General features: G+C 51.2%; 3 non-coding genes across 3 annotated transcripts; 2 read left to right on the forward strand and 1 right to left on the reverse strand.

The window, feature by feature from the left end:
- Nucleotides 1-2,628: 2,628 nt before the first annotated feature.
- TRNAF-AAA lies at nt 2,629-2,710 on the reverse strand. Its single transcript has one exon. It is a non-coding gene; the product is annotated as a tRNA-Phe (tRNA).
- A 1,887-nt stretch (nt 2,711-4,597) lies between these two features.
- TRNAC-GCA lies at nt 4,598-4,669 on the forward strand. Its single transcript has one exon. It is a non-coding gene; the product is annotated as a tRNA-Cys (tRNA).
- Nucleotides 4,670-11,489: 6,820 nt separating this feature from the next.
- Nucleotides 11,490-11,567, forward strand: TRNAS-ACU. Its single transcript has one exon. It is a non-coding gene; the product is annotated as a tRNA-Ser (tRNA).
- Nucleotides 11,568-14,154: the final 2,587 nt, after the last annotated feature.

Raw genomic sequence — 14,154 nt, forward strand, 5'->3', positions numbered from 1 at the left:
TAAGATATTCAAAATTTTAACATATGGGGGGGGCACTGAAGACACATCTTGCCTGGGAGAGGCACTTGGTCTAGGGGAGGCCCTGTCAGGGAGAACAGGAGTTAGTCTCACACGCCTATTTCCAGGCTGTAATCTGTGGGCGCCCTGCTCTGGGGGAGGGATCACGGCAGCCCAGACTCAGGGCTGGAATAGGCCCCTGATTGAGGGGGTGGCTGCAGGGTTTGCAGCGCTCTGATGTCTCAGACAATGTGTCTCTCCCAAAGCCTCAGATCTGCGTTCCCAGAAGGCTCCTGCGCTGCCTCCGCTCCTTTCACAGTCTATAGCAAGGAGCAGCAGCAAGGGTCAGGGATGAGCCATAGGCACTAGGTGGGTGGCCGAGGCTTCAGGAGCCCAGAGTGTGTGTCTGTCTGGGGCATTTTGGCTGAGACCTCAGGGACACATTGTGAGGCAGAATCCCAGGCATCTTATGAAAGGAGCATAAGGACGTAAGGACATACGAACGGCCAGACTGGGTCAGACTGGGTCCATCTAGCCCAGTATCCTGTCTTCCCATAGCGGCCAAAGCCAGGTGCCCCAGAGGGAATGAACAGAACAGGGAATCGCCACGTGACCCATCCCCTGTCACCTATTCCCAGCTCCTGGCAAACAGAGACTAGGGACACCATCCCTGCCCATCCTGGCTCAGAGCATGTCCTCCATGAATTGATTTAGCTCTTTTTTTGAAGCCTGTTATAGTCTTGGCCTTCACAACCTCCTCTGGCAAGGAGTTCTGCAGGCTGACTGTGCGTTGTGTGAAAAAATACTTCCTTGTGTTTGTTTTAAATGGGCTGCCTATTAATTTCATGTGGTGACCCCTAGTTCTTGTGTTATGAGAAGGAATAAGTAACACTCCTTATTTACTTTCCCCACACCAGTCATGATTTTATAGACCTCTAGCATATTTCCCCTTAGTCAGCTTTTCTCCAAGTTGAAAAGCCCCAGTCTTATTATTCTCTCCTCATATGGCAGACACTCCATACCCGTTTCTGAACCTTTTCCAATTCCAATACATATTTTTTAAGATGGAGCGACCATATCTGCATGCAATATTCAAGATATGGGCGTACCATGGATTTATACAGTGGCAATAAGATTTTCTCTCTTATTCTCTATCCCTTTCTTCATGATTCCCAACATTCTGTTCACTTTTTGCCTGCCACTGCGCATTGAATGGATGTTTGCAGAGAACTATCCACAGTGACTCCAAGATCTCTCACTTGAGTTGGAACAACTATTTTACATCCCATCGTTTTCTATGTGTAGTTGGGATTATGTTTGCCAATGTGCATCACTTTGCATTGATCAACACTGAATTTCATCTGCCATTTTGTTGCCCTTTCACCTAGTTTTGTGAAATCTCTTTTTAGCTCCTCACAGTCTGCTTTGGACTTAACTATCCTAGTTTTAGAGCATCCGCACATTTTGTCACCTCGCTGTTCAGCAGATCGTTTATGAAGATGTTGACTAGTCCCAGTACAGGCACCACTAGTTACCTGTTTCCATCCTGAAAACTGTCCATTTATTCCTACCCTTTGTTTCCTGGCTTTTAACCAGTTATTGATCCACGTGAGGACCTTCCAGAGGTGAACGTAAGCTGGTACATTCCGGTATGGGGTACTGGCAAGAGCGGGTACGCTGTGCCAGCCCGGCCCGGCTTCCCCAGGCTGGTGATTTAAAGGGCCCAGGGCTCCCTGCAGCCTCCCAAGCCCCCCTGGCAGAGCCCCGGGGAGCAAATCCCTGCCCTGGAACGCTGCTCTCTCCCGCGCTACCAACACAGAGCAGGGGCGGCGGGAGCTTCCTTACAGTGGGGGGGTCACTATTGTCTGAACTGTGGCACTCCCATGAAAACCCTTCCCCAAGGATCCACACTCACACCACCTCTCCCCCCGAGGCCACACCCACAGAATGCCTCTCCCCCCCCAAGACTCCCCCTTTCCCCCCTCCATCATTTGTCCTAACAGCCAGTTAAGAGTGGTGGAGCCAAGGCCCTCTAAACCCCCTGTTCCTGCACCCCTGACACAGAGCTAAGCAGCAGCAGTGGTGTGTGTGTGCGTGTGACAGAGGCTGCTGTGCTGAGCTGAGCCAGTGAGAGAAGCGGGGGCTGATGTTGGGGCTGCCCCCTCCCCCTGCCTCAGGCCTGGTTGCTTGCAGCAGCTGTCTGAACATAGAGACAGTGTGCCGACACACTCCCTCTCCCCACACACACACTCCCTCTCCCCACACACACACACACTCTCTACCCCGCCACGCACACTGCAGTTGAAAAGCAGCTGGCAATCTAGTAAGCAGCCCATGGAACGGTGGGATAGAGAAACCGGCATCATGTGATGCTGTACCAACTCATGAGGCATTGCAAACCCTTCCCAAAGCACCCTGAAGCCAGTTGCACAGCTACCCACAGTGCACTGCTCTCTGTGGCCATCCAAGATTCTAGCGTGGATGTGCTCTGGTGACACAAGGGGCATAGTGTGGACATGCAACAGCTGTTTAATTAAAACACTTTAAAGCTGCATTACCCAATAGTGTAGACACAGCTTGAGAGTGAGACAAGACCCAGCTCCTTTGAAACTAAAGAGCCACAACTTTCTCCATAGTTGGCAGGATTTGAACCTGCACAGGGAGACCCCAATGGATTTTTAGCCCACTGCCTTAACCACTCAGCCACAACTACTTGGTTGAGATGTGTCTCTCACTGCACTCTAGTTCTGTTCTCACTGAGTGATCAATTCCAGTTGTTTCCTCAGACCAGCTCCCCCAGCACACACACTGCTGTGCCATTGTGTAAGTGTGTCCATGGCTGAACTGCAAGAATTCCTGCTCATTTCCCTTCTGGCTGGAGCATGAGGAGAGTGTGTTTGTGGTCAATGACGTTGCTGTAGATTGTTGTCCATTTCCTGCCTTGATCATTCAGACAGTCCCTTTCCTGGCATATCCCCAGCACATCAGTGATTGCAATAGCAAGGGGGCAGGTTTTCTCTGGGGCACTGAGATTTGTCAGGAGGTTGGTGGCTCCTTTCTTTCCTCACCCTGGAGTAAACTCAGCTTTTAATTCCATCCTTGGTGTTTCAAGGAATAACAACAGACGACCGAGGAAAGAGGTGGACAAGTGGGTCTCAGGGGAGGGGCAAAGAGGTGGGGGTGGTGGACAGGGCAGGTCAGGGGAGGGGGTAGAGAGGTGTGAGCGCTGGGCAGGGTGGGTCTTGGGAGAGGCAGAGAGGTGCAAGTGGTGGGCAGGGCTGGTCTTAGGGGAGGGGCAGAGAGGTTTGGGCAGGGTGGGTCTCAGGGGAGGGGCAGAGAGGTGGGGGCGATGGGCAGGGAGGGTCTCAGGGGAGGGGCAGAGAGGTGGGGGCGGTGGGCAGGGCGGGTCTCAGGGGAGGGGCAGAGAGGTGGGGGCGGTGGGCAGGGCGGGTCTCAGAGGAGGGGGCAGAGAGGTGGGGGCGGGGGGCAGGGTGGGTCTCAGGGGAGGGGCAGAGAGGTGGGGGCGGGGGGGCAGGGCGGGTCTCAGGGGAGGGGCAGAGAGGTGGGGGCGGGGGGCAGGGCAGGTCTCAGGGGAGGGGGCAGAGTGGTGGGGGCGATGGGCAGGGAGGGTCTCAGGGGAGGGGCAGAGAGGTGGGGGCGGTGGGCAGGGCGGGTCTCAGGGGAGGGGCAGAGAGGTGGGGGCAGCAGGCAGGCCTTGGGGTACGGGGTGGAGAGGCACAAGGAGGCCTTGGGGGAGGAGAGGAGCGAGCGGAAGGTGGACCAGCAGGCCTCAGCCACAGTGGAAGAGCGGGGGTGGGAAGTGGCCAATGGGAGTGAGGGCGGAGCACAGGTGGGGCCTCGGAGGGAGGAGAACGAGGGAAGGGGGTGGAGTGGGCAGGGCCGCCCAGAGGATTCAGGGGGCCTGGGGCAAAACAATTTTGGGGGCCCCTTCCATAAAAAAAAAGTTGCAATACTCTAGAATCCTGTATTCTCGTGGGGGCCCTGCAGGGCCTGGGGCAAATTGCCCCCCTTGCCCCCCCTCTGGGTGGCCCTGCCCTCAGCCTCTCCTCGTAAGTCCCCTGCCCCCTAATCATTTTTGTTGCCCTCCCCTAGACTCTCTCCAATTTGTTTCTGTAGTGGGGGGGCGAAAACTGGACGCAATGCTCCAGATGTGGCCTCCCCAGTGCCGAATAGAAGGGAATAATCACTTCCCCCGATCTGCCGGCAATGCTCCTACTGACCCAGCCAATACGACCAGGTACCGACAGTGAATGCAGACCCAGCAATATTTGATAAATTGGTTACTGTCCATTCAGGAGGTTATTTCCCAGCTATTCATAAATAATGAAGATGCTCTAAGCGGAGGGGAGAGAGCTGTCCCGTCCATGTAGTTAATCCATCTCCCCGAGAGGTGGTAGCTATGTCACTGGGGGAAGCTATGTGGGTGGGTGTGCAAGCTGTGGTGTTTACATGGATCTATAAGTTTAATCAAACCCCATTTTTAAAAGCACTGTGGTCTGGGAACAGAACAGGAGATCCCTGAGGCAGGGCCTGTCCTTCAAAATCTTTAAGATCTCTGACTTACCTACACAGCAGTCATGGGGGTATAGCTCAGTGGTCGAGTGTTTGACTGCAGTTCAAATGGTCCTTGGTTCAAATCCAAGTGCCCCCTTACAAACCTCTTCCTTCAACGAAAATAATGTCATTTCCATTATGTTCAGGAGTTCCACTGAATAGGGATCCCTGAAATGAATAGAAACACTCAATGTTTCCCTGTGCAAATGCATAAAAACCTAGCAAACGTGCCTTCACTGAAATCAGTTCCAATCCTCTAAAGGATTAAAGAATCCTTATTGAGGTTGCAGGAAAAAAAATCCCCATGTGTAGAAAGAATAGTAAATATGGCAGGCGACAAGCTTGGCTTAACAGTGAAATCCTTGCTGATCTTAAACACAAAAAAGAAGCTTACAAGAAGTGGAAGACTGGACAAATGACCAGGGAGGAGTATAAAAATATTGCTCAGGCATGAAGGAGTGAAATCAGGAAGGCCAAATCACACTTGGAGTTCCATCTAGCAAGAGATGTTAAGAGTAACAAGAAGGGTTTCTTCAGGTATGTTAGCAACATGAAGAAAGTCAAGGAATGAGGGAGGTAACTTAGTGGACAGAGGATGTGGAAAAAACTAATGTACTCAATGCTTTTTTTTGCCTCTGTCTTCATAAACAAGGTCAGCTCCCAGACTGCTGCACTGGGCAGCACAGTATGGGGAGAAGGTGACCAGCCCTCTGTGGAGAAAGAAGTGGTTCAGGACTGTTTAGAAAAACTGGATGAGCACAAGTCCATGGGGCCAGATGCGCTGCATCCAAGGGTGCTAAAGGAGTTGGCGGATGTGATTGCAGAGCCATTGGCCATTATCTTTGAAAACTCATGGCGATCGGGGGAGGTCCTGGATGACTGGAAAAAGGCTACTGTAGTGCCCATCTTTAAAAAAGGGAAGAAGGAGGATCCGGGGAACTACAGGTCAGTCAGCCTCACCTCAGTCCCTGGAAAAATCATGGAACAGGTCCTCAAGGAATCAATTCTGAACCACTTAAAGGAGGGGCAAGTGATCAGGAACAGTCAGCATGGATTCACCAAGGGCAAGTCATGCCTGACTAACCTAATTGCCTTCTATGAGGAGATAACTGGGGCTGTGGATGAGGGGAAAGCAGTGGATGTGTTATCCCTTGACTTTAGTAAAGCTTTTGATACAGTCTCCCACAGTATTCTTGCCAGCAAGTTAAAGAAGTATGGGCTGGATGAATGGACTATAAGGTGGATAGAAACATGGCTAGATCGTCGGGCTCAATGGGTAGTGATCAACGGCTCCATGTCTAGTTGGCAGCCAATTTCAAGTGGAGTGCCCCAAGGGTCGGTCCTGGGGCCGGTTTTGTTCAATATCTTCATTAATGATTAGGAGGATGGCGTGGACTGCACCCTCAGCAAGTTTGCAGATGACACTAAATTGGGATGAGTGATAGATACGCTGGAGTGTAGGGATAGGATACAGAGGGAACTAGACAAATTAGAGGACTGGGCCAAAAGAAACCTGATGAGGTTCAACAAGGACAAATGCAGAGTCCTGCACTTAGGACGGAAGAATCCCATTCACTGCTACAGACTAGGGACCGAATGGCTAGGAAGCAGTTCTGCAGAAAAGGACCAAGAGGTTACAGTGGTCGAGAAGCTGAATATGAGTCAACAGTGTGCCCTTGTTGCCAAGAAGGCTAACGGCATTTTGGGCTGTATAATTAGGGGCATTGTCGGCAGATCGAGGGATGTGATCATTCCCCTCTATTAGACATTGGTGAAGCCTCATCTGGAGTACTGTGTCTAGTTTTGGGCCCCACACTACAAGAAGGATGTGGAAAAAGTGGAAAGAGTCCAGCAGAGGGCAACAAAAAATGATTACGGGATTGAAGCACATGACTTATGAGGAGAGGCTGAGGGAACTGGGCTTGTTTAGTCTGCAGAAGAGAAGACTGAGGGGGGATTTGATAGCTGCTTTCAACTACCTGACAGGGGGTTCCAAAGAGGATGGATCTAGACTGTTCTCAGTGGTAGAAGATGACAGAACAAGGAGCAATGGTCTCAAGTTGCAGTGGGGGAGGTTTAGGCTGGATATTAGGAAAAACTTTTTCATTCAGAGAGTGGTGAAGCACTGCAATGGGTTACCTAGGGAGGTGGTGGAATCTCCTTCCTTAGAGGTTTTTAAGGTCAGGCTTGACAAAGCCCTGGCTGGGATGATTTAGTTGGGGATTGGTCCTGCTTTGAGCAGTAGGTTGGAGTAGATGACCTCCTGAAGTCCCTTCCAACCCTGATATTCTATGATTCTATGATTAGATTTTCTAATGGTCTCTTCTGGCCATAATTTCTGAAAAACTGAGTGTAGCATTGGGAGCAGCGTCTGCTGTTTCCCTGTCTAGCCGGCTTGCTGCCTAGAACGAACGCTCCTTGAGTGGGGTGACCACAGGGAGTAGCTCAAACCTCCAAAGTGCCTGGCCAGGGGCAGGACATTAGCCCAGCAAGGGAGGGGTGTGGCAGTGACATCACAAAGGCCTTTTGCAGGACCTCAGCCTATTGGTCCAAGGCGGTGGGGAGGTGGTGACCTCACAGAGAGATGCTGACATGAGCAAGGCAGGACAGGGGCCAGGGGCCAGGGAAACCTCAGAGATCCCTGTGGCTTTGTTTCAGCAAGTCTCCTTCTCCAGGTCTCTCTCTGAGGACTGAGAGAGTATTCGGGTTCACGGACGTGAGCGCCAGGAGGAACCTCTTTTGAGTTTTCTCCTTCCCTTTTAGTGATTTTATTAGAAAACAGCCGTCCCTGTTTAGAAGGTGAGAGCCTCCTGGAGGTTTGAAACCTGTTCAGTCTGATCCATCTGGTGACAGTTAACATAAGAACATAAGAAAGGCCGTACCGGGTCAGACCAAAGGTCCATCTAGCCCAGTATCTGTCTACCGACAGTGGCCAATGCCAGGTGCCCCTGAGGGAGTGAACCTGACAGGCAATGATCAAATGATCTCTCTCCTGCCATCCATCTCCATCCTCTGACGAACAGAGGCTAGGGACACCATTCTTACCCATCCTGGCTAATAGCCATTTATGGACTTAGCCACCATGAATTTATCCAGTCCCCTTTTAAACATTGTTATAGTCCTAGCCTTCACAACCTCCTCAGGTAAGGAGTTCCACAAGTTGACTGTGCGCTGCGTGAAGAAGAACTTCCTTTTATTTGTTTTAAACCTGCTGCCTATTAATTTCATTTGGTGACCCCTAGTTCTTGTATTATGGGAATAAGTAAATAACTTTTCCTTATCCACTTTCTCAACATCACTCATGATTTTATATACCTCTATCATGTCCCCCCTTAGTCTTCTCTTTTCCAAACTGAAGAGTCCTAGCCTCTTTAATCTTTCCTCATATGGGACCTTCTCTAAACCCCTAATCATTTTAGTTGCTCTTTTCTGAACCTTTTCTAGTGCTAGAATATCTTTTTTGAGGTGAGGAGACCACATCTGTACACAGTATTCGAGATGTGGGCGTACCATGCATTTATATAAGGGCAATAATATATTCTCAGTCTTATTCTCTATCCCCTTTTTAATGATTCCTAACATCCTGTTTGCTTTTTTGACCGCCTCTGCACACTGCGTGGACATCTTCAGAGAACTATCCACGATAACTCCAAGATCTTTTTCCTGACTCGTTGTAGCTAAATTAGCCCCCATCATGTTGTATGTATAGTTGGGGTTATTTTTTTCCAATGTGCATTACTTTACATTTATCCACATTAAATTTCATTTGCCATTTTGTTGCCCAATCACTTAGTTTTGTGAGATCTTTTTGAAGTTCTTCACAATCTGCTTTGGTCTTAACTATCTTGAGTAGTTTAGTATCATCTGCAAACTTTGCCACCTCACTGTTTACCCCTTTCTCCAGATCATTTATGAATAAATTGAATAGGATTGGTCCTAGGACTGACCCTTGGGGAACACCACTAGTTACCCCTCTCTATTCTGAGAATTTACCATTAATTCCTACCCTTTGTTCCCTGTCCTTTAACCAGTTCTCAATCCATGAAAGGACCTTTCCTTTTATCCCATGACAGCTTAATTTACGTAAGAGCCTTTGGTGGGGGACCTTGTCAAAGGCTTTCTGGAAATCTAAGTACACTATGTCCACCGGATCCCCCTTGTCCACATGTTTGTTGACCCCTTCAAAGAATTCTAATAGATTAGTAAGACACGATTTCCCTTTACAGAAACCATGTTGACTATTGCTCAAGAGTTTATGTTTTTCTATGTGTCTGACAATTTTATTCTTTACTATTGTTTCAACTAATTTGCCCGGTACCGACGTTAGACTTACCGGTCTGTAATTGCCGGGATCACCCCTAGAGCCCTTTTTAAATATTGGCGTTACATTAGCTAACTTCCAGTCATTGGGTACCGAAGCCGATTTAAAGTTGAATTCTAGGCATGGAAAACACGAGCTTAAGGAGAGAGAATTTTATTCCACACCTGGGATTTTGTCCCTTAGAATCACTGGGGACATTGGGGTTTGTCCTTTTTGTTTCACCGTTTCCTCCATCCCTCCTTTCTCTTCGTCTCTTGCTTCTTTTGTCCTTTCTCCTGTTCTCCTCCCAACACCAGGAGGGGTGTGCGTGAGTGTCTGTGTGTGTGTTGCGGGGGAGTGCTCTGCAGCTCCCATTGTGGGAGCTCCACTCAAAAATGTGGGGCTGAAATAGAGCTCAGGCAGTGATCCCCACCAGTGACCTGGGCCATCTTTTGGGCTCTCTGGTGAGAACCCTCAGCCTCAGTCTCTACCCTGATTGGCTGAGCAGGGGGTTATTGACAGGGAGGAGAGTCAGCTCCTTGTTGGTCTCTTTTAAGACCAAGGAAATAAGTCAGAACCAGTTCTATGTTTGATGAATTTTGCTGCTTCTCTGCATTAATGGTCTCTGAGCAGTTCATGATTCTCTCTAACATTGCAGTTCTCCTCAGATACTTGCTGAATAATTCCTGTGCACAGTTGTTGGTCTGGAGCTCATCTGAGAGCACTTTATTCAGGTCATTCAATGTCTGAAATTCAAGATCCGATGGTTAGTTTGAAAATCAGGGCTCTTGGGTCCTATTCCCAACTCTGACACTGACTGGCCGTGTGACCTCAGACAAGTCAATTCTCCTTTCTCAGCCTTAGCTTCTCCCTCTTTCAAGTAGGGATAATAATGATCTGCTCCTACCGAGCTCAACACACTCACTCTTCCCCAAGACACACACTGTCTCTCCCCACACACACACACACAGTCTCCACACTGCAGTTGAAAAGCAGCTGGCAATCTAGTAGGATGCCCAGGGAACAACGGGAGAGAGAAACCTGCATCACTGAAAGTGCAGCCATGGAGACACCACACAGCAGCCTTGCCTAGCAGGGGGAGGGGGGCGAGAAGGGACGTCATCCGAGCTCCCTGCATCCAGGTCACGTTCCTCAGCCGGGCTGCGTCAGGGGAGGGCAGAGAGCAGCAGCTTCTGATGCTCCCCTCACAGCCCAGCCCAGGTGGGGAAAGTGACCAGGACGCAAGGAGCACATAGTGTTGCTCCTCGCTCCCCCCAGCCTCTGTGGGGCCACGGAGGAGCATTGGGGCAGGGGAGAGCAGTGAGCACCTTTGCACGGCCACACGGTGCCCTTTGACCCCCTGGAGCCCTGGGCGGCTGCCGGGGGCCCCACCCCTAAGGCCGGCCGGGCTCCCCAGCACGAACAGCAGAGACACAGGGAGACTGGCCACCCACTGAGCAGAGGTAGCCTGGGCGGCTCGTAATGGAGGCTCGGGGGGGCTCAGCCTCCCCAAACCTTGCGTCACCAAGGGGGCAGTGGGGCCCATGACTAGGGGCCCTGGCCAAATTGGGACCCGCTGGGAAAGTCTCCCCCATGTCAGCCCCAGGGCTGGAGGAGCTCCCACTCCCTGCTACGGCCCGGGGGCTGCAGCAGGGGCACAGAGCTTCTCTGGTCTCGGGGCCGCAGCGGGGCCGGGGTAAAGGAGTGACAGGGTGGGGCCAGTGGGGGAAGGGGTGGAACAGAGGTGACAGTGGGTGGGGCCGTGGGTTGAAGGGGTGGAAGGGGGGCCACACACAGAAGTGGGGGGGGTCATGGTTCCGGTGCTGGGGCCCCCACACTTGTTCTCCCTTTCCCTGGACTTTGGCATCACCAGCCCCTGCTTAGCGAGTAGGGGTCAGTGGTCCCCAAAATGTGGGGCGTGACTCCTAGGGGGACACAGAGGAAGATTGATGGGGGCACCTCAGGGCCTGAGCCAGCCCCCATGGAGGGCAGGGAGGGAGCCCCACTCAGCCCCACTCTGTCCCAGCTCTTCCCCAACCGCACCCTCAGCCTGGGCCCCTGGCTCCCAGCCCGGCCTCGACCTCCTGACCCCTGTCCGCACCCCTCTCCCCAGCAAGCACCGGCCCCACTCCCAGCCCCGGTTCTCGACCGCGGCTTCCGAGGGGCCACAGCCATGGGTACGAGGGCGCAGTGTGAAATGTTTGGGGACCACTGGGTTAGGGTGACGTCCTCAATCACTTCTCTGCCGTCCAATGAAAGCGATTCCTCACCCACCCACCCCTCCGTCAGGACGGCCTAGGTACGTTCCGCTCCCCTTCACTCGTACAGGAAGGAGAATAACATTTCATTCCACTCAATGCTAAAGTGATTTGTTACCCACCACCATCCCAAACTGGTCATTTTGGGGAAGCGGCCCCACCATGCTGCATAGCTAGGCAGAGTAGGGGTGTCTATGCAAACACGGCCTGTTCCTGAAGTCTTCCCCCAGCTCCTCACTAGATGTGACGGGGGAGCTCATTCAGCCCCTGCTTACGCTTAATATTTAAAAACTCCTTAGTGTCCCTCTCTCTGCCGGCCTTAGATTTCTCCTCCTGTGCCTATTTTAGCAGCTCAGATGAGGTGGCTGAGTGGTAAAGGTGATGGACTACTAATCCATTGTGCTCTGCATGCATGGGTTCAAATCCCATGGTCACTGGATGCATTTAATCTTCACTCTCCTTTACAGACAACCATCTCCCCCCTTGGTACAATGACAGATCCAACAATGTTGCTTCTTGCAAACAAAAACCTTCTCAGAATCTCAGCTGCCTCCCCCCTTGCTTCAAATAAAATGTCTAAATCCCAGATTTCTAAAACAATTCTCTAGTCCGGCATTTCTTAGTTTTTATCTCAAAAGGGAACAGCCTCATAATCTCCCCCAAACACCCTGGGACCTCCCCAAATAATTAAAATACCCCCAACCTGAGCAAGGCCACAACAGTGAACCAGAGCTAGTGCCTAGGCCAAGCTGTTCTGAAGGAGGCAACTCAACCATTTTCTCTCTGCTTTCCTTGGCAAAGTCTGACTGAGAAAACAGAATTCCCCAAACTGAAAATTTTCTGCTGAAAAACCACTACTAGTCTGTTTGGGGACTTTGGTTTGAATGTACTATTATTATTCTCTTCTGATTTCTGAATCAGTTTTGTCATCCAGGTGTATTTCCAGCGGTTGAGTTGTGGGGGAGAGAGGCCAATTCATAATGTCTCTACCCACCCCCTTTCATAGTTTCTTCCAACTTGCTAGGAAGTCCCTTTGCTATGATATGAGCCAAGCAGTGTCCATTGTCGCTGTGCTATCTCGGAGAAGTCTGCATTGTACACGGTTCCTGGGATAGTCCTTGGGAGTGTGGAGCCCTTTAATGGGCCAGCAGCGAGTCTGGTGCCTCCCTTGTCACACCTGAAAGGCTGGTGGTGGGCATTTCTCAACCTCATCTCAGTAACACACACAAAGCAAAACTTCCCAGCCAATGCTACACACACAATCCAACACAATATTAATGTTCAACAGACCAAGACTTTTGAAATGATACCTCACCAGGCAGACTTTGTACAAACCGTATCATCATCATATGAGACTGGTGAATATGGGGCTTCCAGGGTGCTGCTCTGAGCACAGCGAGCCACACCTGGGCTGACATTGCAGTGGAGACGTACCCTTAGAGTCCATCTCTCCTGGGATAAAGATGGCAGCATGGCTGGCCTGGGCCATCTGACGTGGGCTCATGAAGCTAAAGCTGAGAGGCTAAAAACTGTGGTGCAGATATTTGTGTTCACACTGAAGCCTGGGTTCGGAAACCCTCACCCCTCGTGGGGTCTCAGAGACTGGGCTCAAGCCCATCTGTCTGCACTGTAATTTTATAGTCTTGCAGCCCAAGCCCCATAACCCTGAGTCAGCTGACCGGGCTTTGCGACAGGTGCCCTGGGTGTGTTAATCGCAGTGCAGACATAACATTAGGCTACATCTCCAGTGCAATGAAACACCCACGACTGGCCCGTGTCACATTAATCAGGGTCATGCGGCTTGGGCTGTAAAGTTGCAGTGTCCGTGTCTTGGCTCAGGCTCAGTCCCCTGCTCTAGGAGCCCAGAAGGTTGGGAGGGGGTTTAGCAAGTGGAAATGGTAAAACCGCAGGGGAGTATTACCCTGGACTCATGGCATTTCTCCTTCGGTCTGTCTGCTCTGGGGCAGGGACAGAAACACGTCCTGCTGCTTTTGTTATTTCAAAGGGCGGTTTAGGATTTTCATTCTCATACTCGGTGCACAAAACAGGACTCAACCCTCGGCATAAACTAAACGAGCTGCCCACAGATTCTGGCAGCCACAATGAGCATTTGGTGTGAGAGCTCAGACCTGCCCCTGTCCCAGAGGGACGGGGTCGTCTGTGAGGGGACTGGACCACTGACCTATCAGCTCCTAACTCCCAAACTTTCAGTAACTCTATCATCAGTGCCTGTGAGTGTAATTTAAACCATAAGAAAAACCACACTAGGCTAGACCGAAGGTCCATCTATCTCTGAATCTCGTCTTCTGACAGTAGCCAGTACCAGGTGCCCCAAAAGCAACTCAGTAAGGTACCACTGGAACTTGAACCCAGGATCTCCTGTATACAAAACAGTGGTTTTAGCCAGCTAAGCCATCGTGCCTACAGCTGCTGAAGGGATCATGTCTGCACATACCTGACTATCTGCCAACCTCCATCTGGGCCTGACAAGCTTTGCTGGTGTTTGGATTCAGTAAAGCAGAGGAGCAGGTGAAGTTTTACTCCCAAGGTTCTTTGGACAGGTCTACACTACAAAATTAGATCGGTGTAACTACATTACTCAGGGGTGTAAAAAATTTACCTCCCTAAGCAATGCAGTTATATCAGCCTAACCCCGGTGCAGATAGCGCTGTGCCAACAGGAGGGCTTCTCCCATCAACATAGCTTGGGGAGGGGCTTGGTTAGTGAAGATGAAGATAATAGGTGGCCCATGGCTCTTGCATTTGGGGAGGCTGGGTGTGAGCGCTGGAAGCTCCCTAGAAGTGGGGGGCCCATTGGTGCCCAGACCATGGCACTGCCCCCCCACCCTTCTCCTCTCTCTGAGGCCCCACCTGTGCTCCCCCCTTGCTCCTGTTTGGCCACTTCCCACCCCAGCTCTTCCTCTTTGGCTGAGGACGGCTGAGCCACCTTTCGCTCGCTCCTCTCCTCCCCCAAGGCCTTCCTGCCTCCTGCTCGTGCCTCTCCACCCCCTACCACAAGGTCTGC

The sequence above is a fragment of the Mauremys mutica genome, unplaced genomic scaffold (assembly GCF_020497125.1).
Source record: "Mauremys mutica isolate MM-2020 ecotype Southern unplaced genomic scaffold, ASM2049712v1 Super-Scaffold_100090, whole genome shotgun sequence".
Taxonomy (NCBI): Eukaryota; Metazoa; Chordata; order Testudines; family Geoemydidae; genus Mauremys; species Mauremys mutica.